Genomic DNA, 10602 nt, shown 5'->3' on the forward strand with positions numbered 1-10602 from the left:
TTGTTTCTAACACCATATGTGTGGGGTGACAATCGTAGATGTGGAATTGCTTGGACAAAGGTTGATAAAATCTTTTTTCATGTCGGCTTCCTTCAAAAGATGATGATGCTATGACACAATTTCTTTTGGGGGTATTGGACTTCAATGAGAAAAAGATTGATGTGTACGATTCCATATATAGTGAGCCATATGAGGCAGGAATGAATCACATTGAAATGTATGCACGCATGATCCCCCACTTGCTAAAGTTCTCACAGTTTGAGAAAAATCACAAGCCTTTTAGAAATGCATTCAACAAATTTGATATTCAGCGGCAAAGATCACCACTCCAAACTGGATCGTATATGTTGCCATTTGCTAAATAATTTATATGTACTTTAGATTTATTTTATTAAAGATATTGTTTAATTGACTCCATATCTTACATTTTTCTTAGGACTGATCATGGTACATTCCTAATCAAGTATGTGGAGTTATTGATGATTGGAAAAGATGTGGAGAAATTCCAACCTGAAGACATAACAAACTTTAGAAAAGAACTTGCAGCAAATCTTTGGTCACATGGAGAGTGAAAAATAAATTCTGGTTATGATACACCACCAGAAAATGTCGGCGACGACTATGTTCATTACTAGAAATTCGGTAAAAAACGACCACAAAAACCGACTAAAGTTGGTCGCTTATAGGCCTAAAAGCGACCAAAAAGCGACCAAACATGCCTGGTCGCAATATTGCTGGTCCCTTTATTTTAGGGACCAAAGTTGGTCGCTAATTAGCGACCAACTTTGGTCTCTAAGCTAAATGGACCAATTTTTCTGGATATTGACTATAGAGACCAACTTTGGTCGCTTTATTAATTTAATAATATAAATTTGGTGACCAAAGTTGGTCTCTAAATATAAAATACGTTATTTATTTATTTATTTATTATTAATCATTAAAAAGCGACCAACTTTGGTCTCTAATCCAAATATTATATTTTAAAATCTGGAAACTAGAGACCAATGTTGGTCGCTTTTTTATTCAATTATTTATTTATTTTATTAAACTAGCGACCAACTTTGGTCCCTAAATACATGAATTTAATTTATTTTTTAAATATTAGCGACCAACTTTGGTCGCTATATCACCAGAAATTTTATTTTTTTAATGAAATAGCGACCAAGTTTGGTCGCTTTTTGTAGAAATCTGGGTAAATAGCGACCAACGTTGGTCGCTATTCTCCAGAAAATTATTTTTTAACATGAAAAGCGACCAAATAGAGACCAACTTTGGTCGCTTTTCTGTGTATTATTTTGGCAGAAACTGCCTGTTTTGGCAGCTACACCACCTGCCAGTCATACCAAAACCCTAACAAGCAACAACAACAACAATTCAAACAACAATTCCAATAACAATACCAAACAACAACCCAACAACAACAACAACAACACAAAAACAACATTAAAAGCTACATTAAAACCAAGAAAGTGTAAATTTCAATAGAACTACCAAACTAAGTTAACTCTTATTACAACCCAATGGAAAACAAATTGTATTTGTCTAGTTCAAATTGTCTTAAAATTCATTCATTGTTTGGTACATCATTATCATCACCGTCTGATGAAGTTTCATCATCATCACGGTATTGAGAAGGGTCTACTTGTCGATGACGGGAAGAATGATCACGGGGAGGACGGGAGGAACGACCACTTGGAGGACGGGACGAACGAGCACGGGGACGGGCAGCCTCTAGCGATGATGGCCGAGACCGGGGAATCGAAAAAGATCTAGCTAGGAGATTTTTGATCTGCCCTTGCATGCTCTAGCACTGAGCGACCACGCCAATATACTAAGCATCTCTGAGCTTTTATCTTTCCTTGGACGCTTCTAGCTCGGATGTGAGCTTTGTCACAGTCTCCCGCATAGTGGAGAGGCTCTCCCCATCAAGTTGCTCGGCTTGCGAGGAAGTCCCTATTCCTTGCATTCCACACCTATAGCGATGGAATGTCTTAGTAGGAAGGCCGTATACCTTCCCCCATTTTGGACCGCCTGCAGCCCGCGTCCATAGTCTTTCAACATCCTCGGTCGAAAGTTGGAATGGCGCGTCCGACTCATTAGGTGGCTGGCTGCGTATGAATTCCTCAACTTCAACTCTGAAGCGATCCTATAAGAAAAAGTAAATTGAATTAGTATTTCAAAATTTATATAAAAGTAAATGAAAATACTTAATAAAAAGTGAAAACTTACATGTACAGTTGAGGCACGTCCCTCGACCCACCTTTCTTGATCCGTCTCTTTCTTCTTCTTCACAATATGAGTCTCCTTGAATAGCTCATCTTGGTTCATCGGACGACCCAACTTCTTTTCCTGAAAACTCATAAATTTTAATTAATAAATAGAATAGATATACTTTGAAAATTAAAATAAATTAAGCAATTACGTACCATTCTTCTTTTTATTGTCCCCTGGCTGACCGCACCTCCAGTGTGCAAGGATCCTCCCTTCTCAGATGCGCGAGCTTTTTTTCCTTTTTCACTCTTCTGTAAGAACTCTGCAGTAAGCCATTGCCTTTGTAAATCATCCCAAAACTCCTGAAGCAACCAGCCAGGCTTCTGGTTCAGCTGTCTAGCTATGGAGAAAGAATGCGACAACCGCTTGCGAGCTTTGAGATTAAAATTTGCAGCCACGTCCGCGCTATACTGGTGTTCCCATACACACTTGCTCTGTATTTCAAAAGTTAAATATTATATGGAAATATCATAAATATAAATAATTATACTGCTTAAAAGAACATTTATACCTTAAATTCATTGAAAATTGCCTCCTTCAGTGAGAATGGGAATTCACGCCAAGACGCATAAGGGGCATCATAAAGCTTTCTGGTTGCTTTGGTGATTATCCTCGTAGTAATATTACTCGGGAGGAACCTGCAATTTAATAAATAAAACAAATTAATATCTTAGTAAAAACTGTACAAAAAAATAAACATAAAAATAACAAATAACTCTTACCCATCACCCTCAGGGACTATGATGATCCTGCCATACTGATCATAATGCACCTCCTCGTCAGCAGCAGTAGCATCATCAGCATCATCGTCCGAAACATGTGTATCAGAGGCATGTGTGGAAGGAGTAGGGGGTCAGAGCTACTATCCTGCAAGCGAAGGCCTCCAATAGGTGGAGTCGCTGATGACGATAGATGTGATCCTTGTGACTGCGACATAGCTGCACGGATCGCAAGTGGTTGTGATACTGACTGCTGTGACCCGAGTGGCTGTGACCCGACTGGCTGTGACACTGATGGCTGTGATCCATGTGGCTGTGACATGGACCGATGCGATCCATGTGATGCTGCTGGGTGGGATCCACGTGGTAGTGAGGCAGGTGGACTGTATGTCGGACGCACAGTCCGATGGCCCTGTGAAGAAACACCCGGGGTCTGCACGAAGGTGTAGGGCTGGTGATGTTGTGGCAACTCAGTATAGCCATGGGGTAGAGGTTGTGGCATAGTGATAGGCAAATCAAAAGATGGTGGAAAATATTGATGAGTAGTATCTTCTACCCTCCTCTTTTGCTTCCTATCCTTTTCTCGACCTCGAGAACCACTACCTTCATTGTTACCTCGACCCTTGTCTTTCATCTGCATAATATTATACATATTTAGATTGAAACATATAAGGAAACTATCTATAAACGAGAGTAATCGAAGAAACCAATTTTTAAAACTCATCGACGTATTCTTCCTTGTCAGAGAATTCTTCTTCCTCGTCAGAGAATTCTTCTTCCTCACTAGTTTGAGCTTCATCAGTTGATTCTTCTTCCTCATTTTCTATAATTCTTACTTCATTTATATCAACTTCTTCCAATATGTGTTCAGGATGTTCCAAATCATTTTCTAAAAGTTCGTCCACTATTTGGTGAACACTGGAGATATCGTTTTGATATGCAACATCCAACACATTCTCGACTTCGACCCTACCTACAGGCTTAGTTTTTATTACAACCCACCAATCAGACTTATTCCGCCGAAATGGATAAGGAGCATAATACATTTGCCGAACATTATGTGCAATTATGAAAGGATCATAGCGACCATACTCCCTCGTATGATTAACCTCAATTATGTTGTATTGATTGTGTACTCTCGTACCTCTTGTTGGATTTGGGTCAAACCACTTGCATCTAAAGAGAATAATTTTCTTAAATGGCCTACCTGAATATTCTAGTTCTATTATTTCTTTGAGCACACCATAATAATCAATATCTCCAACTTGGTTGCCATCACCACCTTGAACCCACACCCCACTGTTGTTGCTTTTTTTATTTTTAGAGCAACCCTCTGTATGAAACTTATAACCATTCACAACGTACTTGGAATATGTTGTGACCTCAACCCCAGGTCCCCAAGATATATCTTTCAAAAATTGATTTACACCATTATTTGGATCATTTACCTACATATTGTTAACAAAATTCATAAGTTAGCATAACTTCCAAACATTGTTTACCTACATAGTGTTAGAATATTTTAAGGATATACTTACAAATTGTTTGAACCACCTATGAAATGTCGTATATACAGCATCTTGGCCAAATTGACCCACGAAGTGACTGTGACACATCAAATATTTTTAGTAGTTGCATTGAGATGTAATCACAGTAAATTTTATATTTTGATAACTATTAAATCAATACTTACTTGAGAAATGGTACTACTTCGGGACAATTTAGCAACACATGAAGTGTAGCTGACTTGAACTCCATATCACTCAAATTTATCTTTCTACCATCCTTAGAACATCGGCTTGGTTGATTGAATATGGACATAGGCGGATATAATGGATCATTCGTAAGGTCGACCGTGTGCCTGTTGGGCCTATTCCTAGCACATGGCACGTTGTTCTCAAAATAATAAGAACAAAAATGTGCAGTTTCCTTTGCAAGATAAGCTTCGCATATAGATCCTTCAATTCTATTCCTCTGCTTAACAAATTGTTTGCATTTGCCAATTGTTCTACATAATTTCAGGTTAGCCAAGAACATTCAAATAAAACAGAAAATTATATATGGACTATAATATTACCTCTCAAAGGGATAGATCCATCTGCATTGAACATGCCCTCCAAGTCGTGCCTCGTGTACAAGGTGGATTGGAAGGTGTTCCATCACATCAAAAAACCCATATGGAAATATCTTTTCCATCTTACCCGAAGTTACACGAATGTTCTGATCCATCCGGCGTAGGTTTTCTTCCCTTAATGTGGAAGAACATAAGTCTTTGAAAAACAAACTAATCTCAGTGATGGGTTTCCAGATTCTTTTAGGCAAACCAGAAAACTCAATAGGCACTAAGGTCTCCATGAAAACATGACAGTCATGGCTTTTCAAATGGCTCAACTTCCCTACCTCCATATCAACTTTTTTCTCAAAATTCGACGCATAACCCTCAGACATCTTCAATTTCATTACCCAATCACAAATCTACCGTCTTTCCTCCAAAGTGAATGTGTAACTTGCTTTGGGTTTGAATAACTTACCATTGTTTGTTGTCTGCAAGTGTAATTCAGGCCGCCTGCAATATTCTTGTAAGTCCATTCTAGCCTTCGGGTTATCCTTTGTCTTACCTTTAACATCCATCACTGTGTTGAACAAATTGTCAAAATAATTCTTCTCAATATGCATGACATCAAGGTTGTGATGGAGAAGATTATCCTTCCAATAAGGCAACTCCCATAATATACTCTGTTTAGTCCAATTATGAGTAACACTGTATCCGGGGAATCTATAAGGTGAAACTTCAGTAACTTTACTGAAGTTCTGGACCCTCTCCCAAATTTCATCACCTGAAAGTATCGGAGGTGGATAATCATATTCCAGTTTATTCTTTTTGAAAGCATTTTTCATCCTTCTAAACTCATGACCCTCAGGCAAGAATTGACGATGACAATCAAACCATGATTGCTTTCGGCCATGTTTCAAAGTGAACGCTTTACTATTTTCCATGCAGTAAGGACAAGCTAGCTTCCCAGCAGTCATCCACCCAGACAACATTCCATACGCAGGAAAATCATTAATTGTCCACATTAAATTAGCACGCAAATTGAAATTCTGCTTGGTTGATATGTCATATGTTTCAACACCATTGTACCACAATTGTTTTAGCTCATCAATCAAAGGTTGCAAATATACATCTATCAAACTTTTCGGATTACGTGGACCGGGGATAATACAATTTAAGAATATATATGGACTAGTCATGCACAACTCGGGTGGTAGATTATAAGGTCTAAGAAAGACAGGCCAACATGAATACGGTGTCGCAGATACAGAAAAAGGCGTGAAGCCATCCGCACACAGACCTAACCGAATGTTCCTTGGTTCACTAGCAAAATCTGGATATATCCTATCAAAGTGCTTCCAAGCTTCTCCATCTGAAGGATGGCACATAACACCAGGTGGTCTTCTATTTTCAAAGTGTCATTTCATATGAGGAGCAGAACTCATCGACGCATATAACCTCTTTAGCCTAGGTATAATAGGTAAATAACGCATCGCCTTGATAGAGACCATCTTCCCGCTGGAAAGCCTCTTGAAACGAGACTTTCCGCAAAATTTACAACTGCTTAAATTTGCATCATCTTTATAATATAACATGCAACCATCTTCACAACAATCAATTCTCATTGACGAAAGTCCTAACTTAGAAACTAATCTCTTTGCCTTATAGAAATCACCAGGTAATTCGATTTCCTCGTCAACTATTTCACGCATAAGGTCAATGAAAGAATCCATGGCTGCTTGAGAAATATTACAATCAGATTTGATACTTAGTAATCTAACTGCAACAAACAACTCAGAGTGCGGACGTCCTTCATGTAGTGGACGACTAGCTTCCTCTAACTGTTCATAAAAATGTCTTGCTTCATCATTAGGAGTTTGTTCAACATTTTCGTTGGGCTCACCCCCAAAGTGCATTCCAAAAGCATTCACAACCATATCATGAATTCTGGAATCACTATTTCTATTCTCCTTCGACCTACTACTTTCACCAACAACCATGTTATGAAATATCCCATGGCTACCATCCATCTCTCCATGATTAGTCCACACAAAGTAATTCGCTATAAACCCCATCATATAAAGATGAACCTTAACTTCCTACGGTTTTCCAAACTTCATACAGTCGCACTTAACACAAGGGCACCTAATTACTCCTTCTTTTATGTATTGCGGAAGTGACATTGCATGTCTAATAAAGTCCTCAACCCCTTCTACAAAATCCTCCCGCAATCCCCGCCGATTAGGATAATTCCTATTGTACATCCAAGAACGATGTTCCATCTATTTAAATAAAGCAAGAACAAATTAAATTAGTTAATTCATAGCCTAATCTTTTTTTAGTTAACTAAAAGTCCAATTCATATCCTATTATTGTTGCTTCATAAAATGAAATTTAACCCCATATATAAATTAGTCTACCTAAATAGTTAATTTATTTGAACCCTAAAAGTATTAATAAGAACCCTAAAAATTGCAAATACTATATAACATGGAGAAATTGAACCCTAACATGGAGAAATTGAACCCTAACATGGAATTAACTTTGAACTAAACATAGTTGAACAAATAATATATAACTTTGAACCCTAATATATTGGAATTGAACCCCTAAAATCACCATTTTTTGGAAAAATAAAAGAAAGGAGAGAGAAACTAACCTTGGGAGTGGAGGTCGCCGGAATTTGCTGCTGCCGTCAGGGGTCGCCGGTGGCGGGGGCGTTGCTGCTACTGGAAGTCGGAGGGGGGGAGGGGTTTTGAGTGTTATAGGAGAAAGATTTTAATTTGGGAAATAATTTTGAAAGAATAGACCTAAAACCCATTTTGGCTCATGTTAAAAAAAAATAGCGACCAAACTTGGTCGCTATTTTGGTAGCCAAATTATTTTTGACTGTTTGACCAAAATAGCGACCAACGTTGGTCGCCATTTTTGACCGTTTGACCAAAATAGCAACCAACTTTGGTCGCTATATTTGAAAATAAATAAATAAAATAATTATTTTCCTCTTATATATATATATATTTATATCCTACAAAAGCGACCAACTTTGGTCGCCTTTTGGTCAACGGTCAAAAATGGCAACCAACGTTGGTCGCTATTTTGGTCAAACAGTCTATACTTAGTGCATAGTATAGCGTAAGTACATATATTATATATATAAGCTATATTCGATACGGTATTACCTAATACACTTATACTTAGTGCATAGTATAGCGTAAGTACATATATTATATATATATAAGCTATATTCGATACAGTATTACCTAATACACTTATACTTAGTGCATAGTATAGCGTAAGTACATATATTATATATATATATATATATATATATATATATATATATATATATATATATATATATATATATAAGCTATATTCGATACAGTATTACCTAATACACTTATACTTAGTGCATAGTATAGCGTAAGTACATATATTATATATATAAGCTATATTCGATACAGTATTACCTAATACACTTATACTTAGTGCATAGTATATAGCGTAAGTATATATATATTATATATATAGACACACACGCCCGCTTCGTAGTACTATTCATCCCTTGTATTACAAAAGTGTTAACGACTTACATTTATATTATTTACATAGTAAATACAAAAGTGATTTTTAATTTTGACCATATAGAGACCAACTTTGGTCGCTAACTGTAAATGAATTTAATTTAGCGACCAAAGTTGGTCACTAACAGTACATGAATTTAATTTAGCGACCAAATTTGGTCACTAAATTTTAATCAGATTTATTTATATTTTATATAATATTTAAATTAATAATAAAAATTATTAAACGTTAGAACTGGGTCCCACATTGGCGACCAATGTTGGTCTCTATTTCATTAAGCGACCAACTTTGGTCGCTAGCTTTTGAATTATATTTATTTATATTTTATTTTTTTTAAAATAAATATATATTTATTAAAATATTATAACTGGGTCCCATGTTAGCAACCAATGTTGGTCGCTATCAACTTATCCTTCAGTTAGCGACCAACGTTGGTCGCAAGTTTTAAATTATATATATTTATATTTTATAAGTTTTATAAAATAATAATAAAATTATTAACAAATTTAATGTGGGTCCCACTTTAGCGACCAATATTGGTCGCTAATCTCAGTATATATTTGACCAAGCAAGTCTGACCAGTCCAGTCAACAGTTTGACTAAATTTGCGGCCAAATAGCGACCAACTTTGGTCGCTAAAGTATTTCAAATATTTTTTTATTATTTTCGGCAGTTTGGCGACCAACTTTGGTCGCTTTTCTTGAAAGACCAAATTTGGTCGCTAATTTTTGGTCGCTTTTTACAGGAATTCTAGTAGTGGATAGTGAAAATGAAACTTCATGACCAAAGGAGCTATAGTTTAGTTGTAAAGAATCCATATGAATTCTGAAATATCTTGTAAATTGTTCACAAGGCTCTTTTATTTTGTTTGCATAACATAATTTTTGGTCACAGCTATGCCAAATTACAGTTTCAGAAGTAATATGAAGGCATCATGTTATTAATTTCTTTGTTTTTGTCAAGTATTGATTTGTCCATTTGCAATCCCTAAATTAAGTGTATTGAGCTTGTAAGTATTAGTTAAGGACCAAGTGTCCTTAACTTTTGAACTTGGAAATCGAAGTTCAGGACCAAATATCCTTAACTTTTTAACTTGTAAGTCTAAGTTCAGGACCATCTGTCCTTAACTTTTGAACTTGAAACTTGAAGTTTAGGACCAAGTGTCCTTAATTTTTGAACTTGGAACTCAAAGTTAAGGACCATGTGTCCTTAACTTTTGAACTTGGAAATCAAAGTTAAGGACCAAGTGTCCTTAACTTTTTAACTTGGAATTCAAAATTAAGGATCAAGTCCTCTACTTTTGAACTTGGAATTCAAAGTTAAGTACCAAGTGTCCTTAACTTTTAAACTTGGAACTCAAAAGAAACAAAAATCACGTAAGCGCAAAGAAACTTTGAAAATTCAGGTCATTTGCTCAAATAAAAACAATCTAAATGAATCCAATTTATAGAAAAAACTTAAAAGAGTAGATAAACATAAGTGGATATATCTACTATTCTCTATGCTTCCTTGAAAATGGATGGACTGCCAGAGAATATATACAAGTTGTTCTATTATGACCAATTCTTCTGCAACGACCACATTTGAATGTTATTTTTGATGACTCGGTAGATGGAATATGCCTTTTCTTCTGCCTTCTACCTGGTGGCACTTTGAAATCTCGAGGTTTAATAATTTATAACTTAACACTCTCTGATACAATCCAAGAATCAATATGTCCTACAAGATGTATTTGTCTTTCATATGTTTTCAGCCAAGATTCCTTTAAGTACCAGTGCGAGCAAAAGTTAGACTTCTTGATGATTGAAACGAAAACAACCACATGTTCTTTTATTGAAGTCCACCAAGAAAGTAATTCCTTCTTCCTCAACTCTACAATGCCATGAATCAACAGGGAAGGCCTTCAATATTGAAAAATTATAAATTAGTACATTATGTTAAATTATCATTAAAATAATAAGCTAAACAAAG

Source organism: Nicotiana sylvestris, chromosome 12 (assembly GCF_000393655.2).
Source record: "Nicotiana sylvestris chromosome 12, ASM39365v2, whole genome shotgun sequence".
In the NCBI taxonomy this organism is placed as follows: Eukaryota; Viridiplantae; Streptophyta; class Magnoliopsida; order Solanales; family Solanaceae; genus Nicotiana; species Nicotiana sylvestris.